The sequence below is a fragment of the Lissotriton helveticus genome, chromosome 2_1 (assembly GCF_964261635.1).
Source record: "Lissotriton helveticus chromosome 2_1, aLisHel1.1, whole genome shotgun sequence".
Lineage (NCBI taxonomy): Eukaryota > Metazoa > Chordata > Amphibia > Caudata > Salamandridae > Lissotriton > Lissotriton helveticus.
Window position 1 is genome coordinate 80,659,062 of NC_136059.1, and position 13,628 is coordinate 80,672,689.

Genomic DNA, 13,628 nt, shown 5'->3' on the forward strand with positions numbered 1-13,628 from the left:
GTCCCCACAATATGGCATAATGCAAAGTGTTCCATCATTTGCACTGGAACATTCCCTGTGTGACCACACCAGTGCAAGATGTGTATTGATGTGATCCATATTAAGAAAAGGGGCTGCATGTGTTTGTGGCTTTTTTTTTGTATTATCATACCATATCTATTATCATACGTAAGGCAAAAAATAGGCACAATAGGCCGTTGCACACCCTGGTGCATTTTACACACTATGGCCCAGATGTTTCGCTTTGTAGTGCTCTCCCAGCACTATCATGCTGAAAAAAGTTTCCTTTTTTCTCGAATGATAGTCTTCTGCTCTTCTTGTGTCCTGCTCTTATCCTTGGAACATACTTTTGTCCACCACTGACCTCCACTACTCTATAAATCACTCCTTCTTTTAGCCATGCTTGCTTATTCACCACTCTCTTTTCACACTGTTGTAATCTCTTATCAAGTTCTGGTCATATTTTCACAGGCATCCATGACATACATACCAACAGACTCCATTCAGACTGAAGACTGCTAATTTTTAAAGCCCCAACTGACTTTCACCTAGCTTTCTTCCACCAGAAATCAGCCATTCTTCAATGCAAGTCAATGGGGAAAATACATTCCTCGATTGTTATTTTTTTTAATCTCCCACTTTCTGCAGTTCTAATGTTGGCATGAATGCACTGGTCATGTGCCTTCTCTAAAGTGAGGGATCTCTTCCTGTGGTGCCCCTGTTCTCTTATCACGTTTCTCTGGTGGTGCTCTCTCTTTGAAGCCGTTCTTCCTTCTCTTCTTCCCTCGTGTTGTGTCATGTTATTGTGCTACCTGCATTACTCTTGGCTCAGCAGTGCTCTAAATGAGCAGGTTCTGCCCAGTACTGAGTACTTGCACTTCTTTTGACCCTATCCCTATCGACATTGCAATTGACTTCTACACCTACACGCTATCCTACTGGACTAGCCTTGTTAACCTCTTCCTCACCCAAGGCTCCCTTCCTGTTGCTCTCAAAACAGGCCAGGTTACCCCACTTCTAAAGAAACCCTCTGCTGATGTGAAGGACCTTAACAACTTCTGCCCTATCAACAACCTCCCTTTCCTTGGAAAAATCACTGAAAGTAGTGTAGTAGAGCAACTTTCCCAACATATCAAGGACAACAATCTTCTTGATAAATTAAAATACGTCTTTGATCAAGGCAACAGCACTGAAACAGCCCTCCTACAAGTTAACGATAATGTCCTGCGGGTACTCGACTCAGGCAATTTCTGTCTTCTGATCCTTCTGGACCTATCTGCTGCCTTTGACACTGTTAACCGTAAAACTCTTCTGAACACATTAAAACAAAGAATGGGCTTTCAAGGCACAGTACTGAAATGGTTTGAATCATACCTCTTTGGTAGATCTCAGATGTTCAAAATAGTAAACTGCCTCTCTACATTAAAGGCTGTGGATCAAGGTGTCCCTCCTGGTTCTATCCTCGCGCCAACCCTCTTCAATCCTTTCATGGAACCGTTGGGAAACCTTCTAAAAAAGTATGGCATTTATTAACACCTATATGCCGATAACACTCAACTCTACCTAAAGGTGTCCTCCGCACATGACATTTCATTCCTGAACACCACCCTCAATTCCATCCAAAATTAGATGATATCTCATCATCTAATTCTGAATCCCTCAAAAACTGAATTCCTTCTTCTCTCTACCTCAAACTCTCCTCCTCCTGTTCAATCATGGATGGATAATTTGAACATTCTTAACAATAAACCCACTACTGTTGACAGTGCCAAATCCTTAGGTGTCATCCTGGACAAAAGACTCAACTTACATTCCCAAATCAACACCATGGCCAAGAACGCAAGCTACCAACTGCACCTTCTCTTGGGGATTGGGCGTTTCATTCCTGAGCAAGACCTGAAAACTCTGGTCCAATCTTTAGTTCTCTCCAGACTGTCCTATTGCAACTCTCTCCTTGCTGGCCTCCCCTAATTGCACAACTATCCCCTCTAAAATCCCTCCTCCATTCAGCATCACAGTTCGTCTATGGGGCCAAAAGAAATGATTATATTACACCGATACTGATTTCTCTCGCTGGCTTCCCATTGAAGCGAGGTCAATAGACAAGGACTGCCTGCTACACCTATAAAGCTTTACATCCCTCCAACCCTCACTACCTGGCTAACAAACTCAAAATATCAGGCAGATCTAGACCTTCTTGCAATGCTGAAACTGTTTTGCTTGAGCGTCCAGCTTTCAAAAAGGAAAGACTCGAAGCGCAATCCTTGTCGGGCAATGCAGCTAGAATTTGGAACTCGCTACCTCCAATCCTTTGCACCACCGCCTCCTTCTGGATTTTCAAAACAGAGCTTAACCTGTTCACCGCGGCAGACATTCCGCTGCGGTGCAGGCGTTCTACTGAGTGGGCGTGCTGCGTCGGACAACGGTCGTTCGCAGCACCCGCGAGGACACAGAAGGGGTTAAAAGTCATCTCTTCCAAAGACACTTCTATTAATAACTCACCTCATCCCGGGTCATGACCCTGAGTGCCTAGCTAGTGCTCAATTTTTGTAATGCTATATTCTGTACTAGTATCACCCTACTCGCGCCACCTTTTCGGCTTTTATAATCTTGAATATATCTGTAACTTTTTATTATGCAACTTTAACTAGGAGTACCCCTCCTTCCATGCCACTCTCCTTCCTTATGTAATTTACTTTGTTCTGTTGTAAAGCGCTCCAACACCTCTGGGTAAAGTTTGTGCATAAATGAATACAATACATGTCATGGTAGAGAACCAGAAGCAAACAGGTACTGGGGATAGTGAGTACGGCCTATCGTGCTCTACGCTCGTGCTTGCTTTTCTCTGGGCTCACTCTCCTCTCTTACTTTTTCCTCGTGACTAATTTCCTTCCCTCTTTCTTCTGCCACCCTTCCATCCTGTCGCTTTGGATCCCTTCTCTGCTGCTGCCCTCCTGGTGTCACGTGCCCTGACGCCTGCGTCACACCTCCCTCCTCACTCTGGCACTTTCCTCTCAGGGCTGTCGTTCTGACATCACGTCCAAGTCAAACGGTTCAGGTTCTCGAGCCCCCGCGCGCGCCAGCCACGCTCGTCACGAACCGCCACGTTCCACAGTCACCAACTGCCGCCGCCGCCCGGGAATTTAAAAGGGCGACACCATCCACCACCGCAGAGGCGGCGCGAGTCTTCAGCTTATTCACCCTCCTTGGTTTCAGCCCTCCGGGCTCCTAGGACTTTAGAGACAGGGTCGGGGGGGGTTCACCGTTCACCTACCTTGTTCTCCGAGTGTGCGGAGGGGGCAGAGAGCCCGCTGTCCTCTCGGTGAACGCCTGCTGCGCGCGCCGGTGTCTGGCAGGCTGCTGCCCTCGCGCCGCCTTAGGCGCGTGTGACTTGAACGGTTGTCACCTGGACGCTGACGCCAACCTCAAGGCGTCTTAAAGCGGCGATGCGCCGGGCCCTCGCCGCGTCAGGCGGAGGGGCCTCCGGAGCCACATTTACCGGCCGAAGCGAGAGCGCGGAGACACCCTGGGATGCAGTTTAAAGAATCTCTCCAGCCTCCTACTGCGGTAACTTTAATTTGAAACAATATTTTTTAAATATATGCGGCTCAGTAAGCCAGCCCGCAGTTTTCCATACAATTCTGAAGAGAGACTTCGTAAATACCCACATGTTTCGCACAATTACCGAGTTGACGTTGTTTCTCAGGAACAGTGATGCGCCAGCACTTCGCCAGGAAAACCGTGTTAGGGTCTCGATAATGTTTGGGGTACCTACCTACTCACGACCGCCGGAACATGATGGCGGCTCTTAAGAGCCGTGTTTATTTCTGTCTTGTCAGGGGGGCCCAATGTATTTTTCAGGGGGCCACTGCTACTTGTTCCCCCAACCCCCTGCTACTCCTGCCAAGTGCTAGTACCAACACAACCACTAACCGTCGAGCTCCAACTAGTGTGACAGTTGGACTAATCCAGGCCACCAAAAGCTGAAAAATGGCTTGGACACCCAGGTATCATTCATTTTTAATGTATATTGAACTGCTAAACTCTGCTGATGTGGGCCCCTACCTCATAAATAGACAAACAGCCTAATCTTGTGGTGGACTTTCATAAATGTCAATGTTGATAGTTAAATGCGGGTGCCGAGCACTGGCCAACACTCTTCAAGTTAAGCTCTATTAATAATCCCTCTTTCCTGTAAATTGTAATTCGTATTCTTGCACTCCCTTACTTCCAAATGTATCCTCACACCCCCAGCCAGACATCATGCTCCTCTCCTATGCCCTCCCCTTCCCGTCCTGCATCCATACACATTCCTCCAGGCACACCTTTTGCTCTAAAATGTAGTTTTCTTGTTTATCACACTGTTGCCTACGTGCAAAGTAAATTACATGCATAGTTATGATTATCACCCCAGTAAAGTGGTTGTTGTGATAACCTGTAAGATCAAAAGTTGTAGGCTTAGTCAACGCCCCCCTACCCCCTCTCATTCAGTTGTAATCACAACTTCTTCCACAAGGGCAACATCACAACCTTTCCCTTAAAGTACTAATCACACACGTGTATTTATAGCCTTCCCTGCGCAGAATGACAACTTAAGACACAAATGTGTAATCGCAATATGCACACTACAGACATAATCACAAATTCACCGCCGAGGTGTAATCCACCCCATTCACAGCACAGATGATGTGGTCACCTTTCCAACTCACAGGTGTAATCACAGCTTCTACAACAAAGGTGGAATCTCCGCTTTGAAGTCACAGAAATCACACCCTCTGTTCAACGATCCGTTATTCCCAAGCTAGGTTATGGTATAGAAATATCATTGCATACATATGCAACATCTTCCCAGTAAGAGTAATCAGAACCTCCCCCTCCTGGGTTTTATAGTGTCTCCTTTCATATATGTTGAGTGTTTTCCCGTTATTAAATGTGGCAGAAGCTCACTAAGGTGCAATTGTGAGTGGTGAGCTACAATGTTTAGAAAAATGATTTAAATGTGTCAGTTTAAAAAAAAGTTAGCCTACAGAGCGAAACCGGGCAAAAAAAACCACTCACAGTTGCTTTGCAGGCAAACATGAGAAAACGGGCAGGTTTCGCAGATTGTGTACTTAGTGTGGTTTTACCTGGTAAAACGAGATCCAGGCGAACTACATAGACTGCACAATCAGCTCACACTGTCTAGTAGTTCCTGTGATTCTGACTAGACTTTGTTTCCCTAGGAAAAAACACACAAAGTGCTGTAACCAGTTAGTTCTCAGTTCATAGTCTGTTTTTAGGTCTGACGACAAACAGCTATAGCTATTTAGGAAACGTGTTACCACACACAATCCACATACACACACAAGATACACATAGAGAAAGAAACAAACAGAAAGTGTCTAGTGGTCAGTTTACTTACGCCATTGACTCATTTGGGCAAGCCTCCTTCCAGCATTGGGCAGTTGGGTTGTCTGCCACATTCTGAGACCATGCCATGTCATTTCGCGAATGTATACAGTTTTCCCATCACATTACATTGGTGGAGAGTAATCCTTCTTCGAAGCCAGCTCTCCTTATAAATTAGTATTTTATGTTGTTACATTTGTACTGCGAAATTTTGACAACTCTTGATGCAGCTGCTTAAAAGAATCGAAGAATGCAGGCTTGTGGAAGTTCCTATGTGTTCCTATTGCTCTTCATTCACACAAGCGCACACAAGCAGTTCTGCTGTGGCTGCTGCACACCTGCAGCAGCTGCCATCTGCAGGCACTGCTTGCTGTCTCCAGCTCTGGTTTTTCGCTTCAATAACGCTACTGTGGTGTTATTGCCCCTACTCCCCATCATGTATGTATCCCTATACCCTCCTTACGCAATGACACTGATGGTGAAGGTAGAGGCAGCAGCGGTCCGGGGCGCCACTTGGTCTGTACACATGTTACTACCATCCATGCTTCATTAACTTACCAGTCAATGTGAGTTTCACAGTTGATGTTTGCTCTGCTCTCCACTTGTGCCTGTACCTAACCTATCTGACCCAACGGTAGGAGCAGCTGCAAAAGTAGAGCAAGCATCTCATTAGGGCAGCTCAGCTGGTCTACTGGCCCTAGTTTCCCCTGCAGAAGAGGTACTTTGCCTTTGGCATACCATTCTGACTCTCTCCTAAACTAGCAGCAGGGCACAGCAGCACAACTGTCGCTGCAGGGTGTATTCAACTGACAGATTGTGTGATAGTTTTCTTTTGGTGTGTTTTAGATCAAAAGCGTGCAATGAGGCTCTGTGACCTGGAGCAGCCCCAGTCTGTGCCTTAGGGCCTGTGCTCTTGAACGGCTTTTCAACAGTGACGCCTGCAGAAGAGGTGTACCAGTGGGGCCTGCTGCATCAGGGAAAGAGCAGGCAATACAGGACAGGGGGTGAAAGGAAGGAGTTGCATGGCACAGGTTATGCGGAAGACAGACACTCCTGGAGGGCGTACAAAGGAGCGGAATAAAAGAGTAAGAAACAGCAAGGGCTAGAACTGGAGGAGGAAGCTTCAGGGAGAGACAGCAACCTGCTAGACATAATTAGGACGAACCAGCAAGAAACGGGAAGAAACTAGGTGGTCCATAATCACCTTTACACAGAGGCATTATGCCTAATAGAGTGCACCAGAGACACGGTGTTTGGAGAATGTGCTCCAAAGCCCTAGATTGCCATGAACCCCATTGCCTACACTACCAGATACTGGCTCACTATCATCTTTACATAAAGGCGCTATATATTAGGCTGCTCAGTGTCTGGGGCGCTATAATCCAGTGTTGTGGTGTCACTGTTCCCTAGTTTGTCCCTGCACTCCTCAGCTATGTCGTCCTCTGCCACCCTGGGCTATTATTACCATCTGGAGCTAGTGAATGTTTCCTCTGCAGCACCTTGTCTATTAAAGAAGAGATATGACACTTCACTTCACCAGGGAAGACCTGCCAACCGCAAATGTGTCATGGAGCTGCTTCACTTCTTTCGAGCAGAAGCGAATCATGCAGCAGTGTCCGAAGGCAGTGCCAGGCATGCCTTCAGTTGGTGGCCCTCTTTGAGACACTTTGCACCAGTAGTAGATTGATCCACAGGTTATGGCAGCATTTCCTTCCGCTAGCCTGGGTGACTCGCTGATTCAGCAGCGTGACCCTCCCTGGATAGGGTGGCAACCCATTCCACTTCTGGTCACCGACGGTTTGGTCTGATTCGGTGCACTTCTAGTCAGTGCTCCAGCAGCCTCACAGTGTTTTGGGCACACAATGGCAAGCGCCGTAGTCTTGCATGGGTTTCATCTTCAGCAGCGTAGACCACTCTGGCATACTTGCGACATTTGGCAAGTGACACGTTTTAACGATAGTCTATTCTTCAGCGGCACAGACTGTTCGTACGTACGTTGGGGCAAGTGTTACAGCTGCTTAGTCAAATGCTCATATCAATGGGCAGGCCAATACCTTTGCACACATACTAAATTAGCTGAGACTGGGGTCAAAAATAAAAAAACAGGATACCAGATACTCGCAGTTGGGTACTCGGGGCAAGGTGACACCATTATATACCATGTAGTAACATTCCGGGCACAACAAAGGCAGTTAAAACTGAATTAAGTGTTGAAGAGTGTAACTCAACAAGTTAGCCATGTGTTGTTGTGCGTCATTCAGGGCTCCAGGCAACACCTGTAACTGAGACCGACGTCGACAGGGATCTTTGGAGCAATGCACACTTTCTTTAACAGTAGCAAAGCACACAAAAAAGTACTGTCACATGGCCTGAAAGACCTAAATCTGCTCGCTCATTATTCTGTCTCTTTTCCTTTTTGAAACTCACTCCGAGCGTTTGCTGCTTAAAGCACCTTCTGCTTTCGACTCTCTGCGGTGAGTTCTTATAGCTTTCTCTTCATTTGTGAGTACCCTTTCACAGTAGCTCCCTAACGTGTAGCTCCATCTCTGGTCCTGATTGTTCTCCACAGGATTTTTACTGACATTAGAAAAATGCCTTCCATGGGGGTGTCTGACTGTCAGCACTTTCACAACAACACCCTCCCTTGCCTGGATTCAAAAGAACACCTGCCAATAATGAGCTACAGTAGGGAGGTGGAGAGCACCAAGAAGAAAGAATCTTTGCCAATATCTCATCATTGTGAAGTAGTTATTGATTTTTAGTGCTAGAAAACGCAGTAAAACAAAACATCAAATCAGCACTTATATAAGAAAAATACACAAAGATTGTAATCATGCAGTAAATATTTTATTTAAGGACTCGCAGGAGCCAGCCAAGGTAAGATAACTACTTTGTTCTACCACTACACAAGGAAAGATTTTTATATAGGCATAGTCTGAGTGATTTGTCTAAATCACAGAATTTTGAGCTTGCGTACAGACTTGAATCTGGTAGCCCAGGTCCAAAGTCAGCCCATGTCATCACTTGTGACAAGATTCCCTAGTTTCAAAGTCAGCACTGGTCACCATTTATGACAAGATTCCCTAGTACCAAAGTCAGCACTGGTCACCACTTGTGACAAGATTCCCTAGTTTCAAAGTCAGCACTGGTCACCATTTATGACAAGATTCCCTAGTTTCAAAGTCAGCACTGGTCACCATTTATGACAAGATTCCCTAGTTCCAAAGTCAGCTTTGGTCACCACTTGTGACAAGATTCCCTAGTTTCAAAGTCAGCACTGGTCACCATTTATGACAAGATTCCCTAGTTTCAAAGTCAGCACTGGTCACCATTTATGACAAGATTCCCTAGTTCCAAAGTCAGCTTTGGTCACCACTTGTGACAAGATTTCCTAGTTCCAACGTCAGCACTGGTCACCATTTATGACAAGATTCCCTAGTTCCAAAGTAAGCATTGGTCACCACTTGTGACAAGATTTCCTAGTTCCAAAGTCAGCACATTTCACCACTTGTGACAACATTCCCCAATTTCAAAGTCAGCACTGGTCACCATTTATGACAAGATTCCCTAGTTCCAAAGTCAGCACATGTTACACGATTAATTAGTTCCAAAGTCAGCACTTGTGTCACGATTCCCTAGTTCCAAACTCAGCACTTGTGACACGATTCCCTAGTTCCAAAGTCAGCACTTGTGACAAGATTACTGAGTTCCAAAGAGAGCACTTGACACCATTTGTGACAAGATTCCCAAGTTCCAAAGTCAGCACTTGTTACACCATTCCCTAGTTCCAAAGTCAGCACTTGTGACAAGATTCCCTAGTTCCAAAGTCAGCACTTGTGACAAGATTCCCTAGTTCCAAAGTCAGCACTTGTGACACCATTCCCTAGTTCCAAAGTCAGCACTTGTGACACCATTCCCTAGTTCCAAAGTCAGCACTTGTGACAAGATTCCCTAGTTCCAAAGTCAGCACTTGTGACAAGATTCCCTAGTTCCAAAGTCAGCACTTGTGACACCATTCCCTAGTTCCAAAGTCAGCACTTGTGACAAGATTCCCTAGTTCCAAAGTCAGCACTTGTGACAAGATTCTCGAGTTCCAAAGTGAGCACTTGACACCATTTGTGACACGATTCCCTAGTTTCAAAGTTAGCACTTGTGACGCGATTCCTTAGTTCCAAAGTCAGCACTTGTGACACGATTCCCTAGTTCCAAAGTCAGCACTTGTGACACGATTCCCTAGTTCCAAAGTCAGCACGTGTGACACCATTCCCTAGTTCCAAAGTCAGCACTTGTCATCCCTTATTCCCCGCTCTTTGCAAAGAGGACATCTCAATCCCTCTCACACAGCATGCACTGTCCTCACACAGGCCATGGATCATGCCCTTGCTTTGCAGTCCCACACGGTGGTGTGCTAGCTGCCTGATCAGCGTCTTGGCAGTGGTGGGAAGTGCTATATGAACCCATCTAATCATCCATAATAGCACATTAAAGGTAATAGGTTTGACGTATAACTGAAAATGTAAATCAGAAATGATGGTTTTGCCACTGCTTGTTTAAATCTGTGGTAGCGAATTTTACAGAATTCGCGTCCTCACCTCGTATTATCCCCATTGCAAGCAACCACTACCTTAAAAGTCCCAGAAACATCCCTCTATAAAATGAAAACTTCAACCTCCCAAACTCCTTAGAGATCGGCGCTAGTAATCACTTTTACTGCCGTCAGCCACCAAGAGTTCAGAAGTTGTAACCATTAGCAGGCCCCCTCGCTCACAGCTACTAAATCTTTGCGCGTTCAGCAACCACCCAGAATTTTAAAAGAAAAAACACCCTGCGTTGCCTACATCGTTAGAGGTCAATGAGGGGGCACCGCCCCTAAAAAGCCAACACCCCAATTGATTTAGTTATGTTATATGGTACTACCTAAACCATGATTTTTAAATTAACGTAATGTATTCAACACACTTGCAGCGTGGCAGAAAGGTGAAAAATATCAGCAGGCATGCCAGCTAGCACCTACAAAAAAGATAGCTCCTATTTTTGCGTCTGCTGCCTTCTTGTTTGTAGGGATTTTTGGTGACCGAAGGTCCTGAAGCATCTCTGTCTCCATTGTGGATCTCATCCTGATTTTTTTTATAAGTGCAATTAGGGAGGCTCCTTGAAGGAGTCTGCGGACAGGTGTGACTTAGGCGCTTTGTGTATGCGGGGCGTGGAAAAGGTGGGGGGGAGAGATTACTGACCCCAAATCCTGTCATTGGCATGCCACAGGAACAGGAAGTAAAGGTGCCCGCCTGCCCCAGTTGCAAATATTGACTTCAAATTAAGCAGGGAAGTCATTCTGTTTATTGTTACATTAATAATGCGGCGGCTGAGCTAACCGGGAGTGATTCCCCTGTCACTCTCCCGGATATGCACCTGGCTTCAGTACAGTCTCGCACTGGATATTAAAAGGTTGCTAAGGATCTATCTATCTATCGATAAATGTACATACATACATGCCATGCCAACATTTTAGAGCAGGCAAGTGAGAGATTTAAAAAAAAAATAGTCGGGAGAATGTATTTTGCCAATAGACTTATACTGAAATAGAAGGTTGTCTGCCTGAATCGGGTCTACTGGAATTTCATGTTTTGCAGTTTAATAACATAGCTCAAACAACGGTGAAAAATAGAGAGATGATCCCACTAGTTCCAGTGAACAGGGTGCTTTAGACAACTTGAGCCTAGCCTTGTTTCCATGGATTTCCATATAGGCTCATAGCACAAACAAAAACAGAGTTCTAAACTCTGTTTTTGTATGCGCTATCTAGAAACTGCCAAAAATAAAATGTTGAGGCCTGTCACATGCTCAAACCTCCCCCTGCAAGAATGGATTACAAAGTGTAAACTTTTTATGTCAGATGCAATTCCTGGAGGGTGGATGAGAGCAGGTGTGACAGGCATCAACATTTCACTTTGGCCTTGTTTACAGCAGATCACGAATTCAGCAGTAATCGGAATCGGGGTCCTAAACATAGGTGGGGGAGGGGGGTAGAGGGTGGGCTTGAAATCTGTAGTCTCTCGACTGAATCGGGAGGGTTGCCATCCATCCATCGGTCTGCCTGTCTGTCACTGCATGGGCGTCTCTCTGGATTTGCATCTGCACTGTGGGTACCCCTGATCTACCGACCTTTCCTTTCCGTATCATCCAGTGCGCCTCTTCCCAACACGGTAACTGGCAGCGCAAGGCAAGTGAGCATTGATCCACGTTCCAACACTTCTGTGGATTGCATGAAACTGCCAACCATTTAACATTAATCGATTGCAGTCCTTGTTGTAGTCCCTGCTTGTTTATTTACTACACTTTAACGGAATTTAGCCATTAACCCAGCCCTATGTAAACAGGAGGGGAGTCTGTCCGGATTCCTAAATTAAGTACAGGTCGAATTTTCCTAAGGGGATACTGATCGTTTCCTTAGGGTGAGGATTGTGGTAGTTTTTAGTTTGGAATTTCAGATTTTGCATGAACTGTGACTGGTGGTCAGACCTTGCAAAGCTCACATGCCCCCTCCAGGAGATGGCATGTGCCCCTAAGGCTCCCTAGGCCCAGCTCATACGCCCTACACAGCAGCACAAATTCGAGGTTCAGTTCTTCCCACGGTAAGCAATTTCACCTGAAATGTGTGCACATGAAAGGAGGGCCCTGGGCGCGCCGTCAAACCATCCACATATTTCGAAAATATCATTTGAACTGCAGCTTCGAGCAGTCTCCGAATGTAAGGAGCTGGTCTGGTAACATTCCAGCCCCAGAGTCTCCGAAGAGAGTGCCTCTGCCTGTGCACTGAGCGACTGCTGCAGAGGGCTGCACATGGCAATGTCAAGGTCCCGGCACTCACGCTCCGCCTTTCACCATGCCTGAGAGGGGATGACCTGAACAGGTACAACCTCTTACACACAGATCACGAGCAGGGTTAAGCTGCCTTTCGATCGCAAGCTCTTGTTTGCACCACTGACGTTTTTGCCCTCGAACTTGCAAGGCAGGCGGGGCGCCACAATGCGTGTTTGGGAAAACCATGGAAGAGCCGAAGTCTGCTCCCTGGTCCACCCTCGGCGTTGTTGGTAGCAGCGCGCACGGAGGCCATTAAAGGTGCTTGTTTTATTGCAAGTCTCTGCCAAGTTGGGTTTGTGGTCGGCGAGAGATGAAGTTAAGGCATAAGAACATTTACAAGTGTTAATGAAAAAGGCCCAACAACAGCTCTTCATAAATATTCTCCAGGAGGCTGTTAATGCCGCTAGGCCGCAGATGTTGAACAAACAGGGGAAAGCTCGCTGTTAATGGCTCAATTAAGGGGAGTGTTATGAAGCCTGTACAGTGGTCAGCACTGGCAGTATTGCACCAGACATGCTGCTTTGGCCGCCATCTTTCAGCCACTTGCCAGGGGTGAGTTAGTGAGCAGGACTCAGCAGATCTTACACGGCCCCCTTGGTGCTACTGACTGACAAGTTGCCAGAAGGAAGAATACAAAACACAGCAGTCAGCCCACCAACCATTAGAGCAGGAATACAGAAAATTGTTTGCTGTAAACCTTGAACCACAATTTGACCTTAAAGCGGTGATACATCAGAAAAAATAGTATTCATCTTTATTAGAACATTGGAATTTTGGGAGCACCATTTAACTCGATTTAAGTGGCTCAGGCTAATAATGGCTGGTATAAGCCTTCTCCTAAATGCCAATGCTTGCCCCTCTGATTCTAAATTTTTAATTTAAAACATTCCACCCTCAGTGAGTGGAATGTTCTGATAGCCTTATAGACCTGCTGTCTCTGGCTACAACTGTTGTTCAAGACCCCGGCCCTTGTTATAGGGCCTCACCAGCTGCTCCAGCCTATAACTCTGGTTTAGGGCCTTTAACAACTAGTATAGCCCTCGGCAGCGGGCTGTATGGCTATGTCAAAAGACAAAGACCTAATTCTAGTGCACCTTATTTTATTAGGGTTTGTAAACACCCAGGATTTGAAAACACCCAGTGGAAATTCTAAATACCTAATATGTGCGTTAGTGTACCCAGATAAAGACTTTAAGTGGCCCTGGTCCAGCCGGTGCTCAGTACCAGCAGAAGTAAAAAGCAGATGCAGAGACGGGTACATATCGGGCTCCCCATGTTTGCCCTCTCACTCGGGCAGAAAATTCACTGCTTTTCATGTAACTTTTTTTGTTTTACAGTTTTATATACCACAAATCGACCCAAAGATATTGGAGTGCTTT

The 13,628-nt window shown here is 46.0% G+C and overlaps 2 protein-coding genes across 2 annotated transcripts in view; one reads left to right on the top strand and one right to left on the bottom strand.

Moving 5' to 3' along the window:
• LOC144817730 (uncharacterized) overlaps positions 1–3,039 on the bottom strand; it is a 402,155-nt gene extending 399,116 nt beyond the window's left edge. The window contains exon 1 of the mRNA XM_078674495.1: positions 2,869–3,039. The gene's annotated coding sequence lies outside the window, so the exon portion shown is untranslated. The remainder of the gene's footprint in view (positions 1–2,868) is intronic.
• CYP26B1 (cytochrome P450 family 26 subfamily B member 1) overlaps positions 1–13,628 on the top strand; it is a 96,605-nt gene that overhangs the window by 15,698 nt on the left and 67,279 nt on the right. The window lies entirely within an intron of this gene.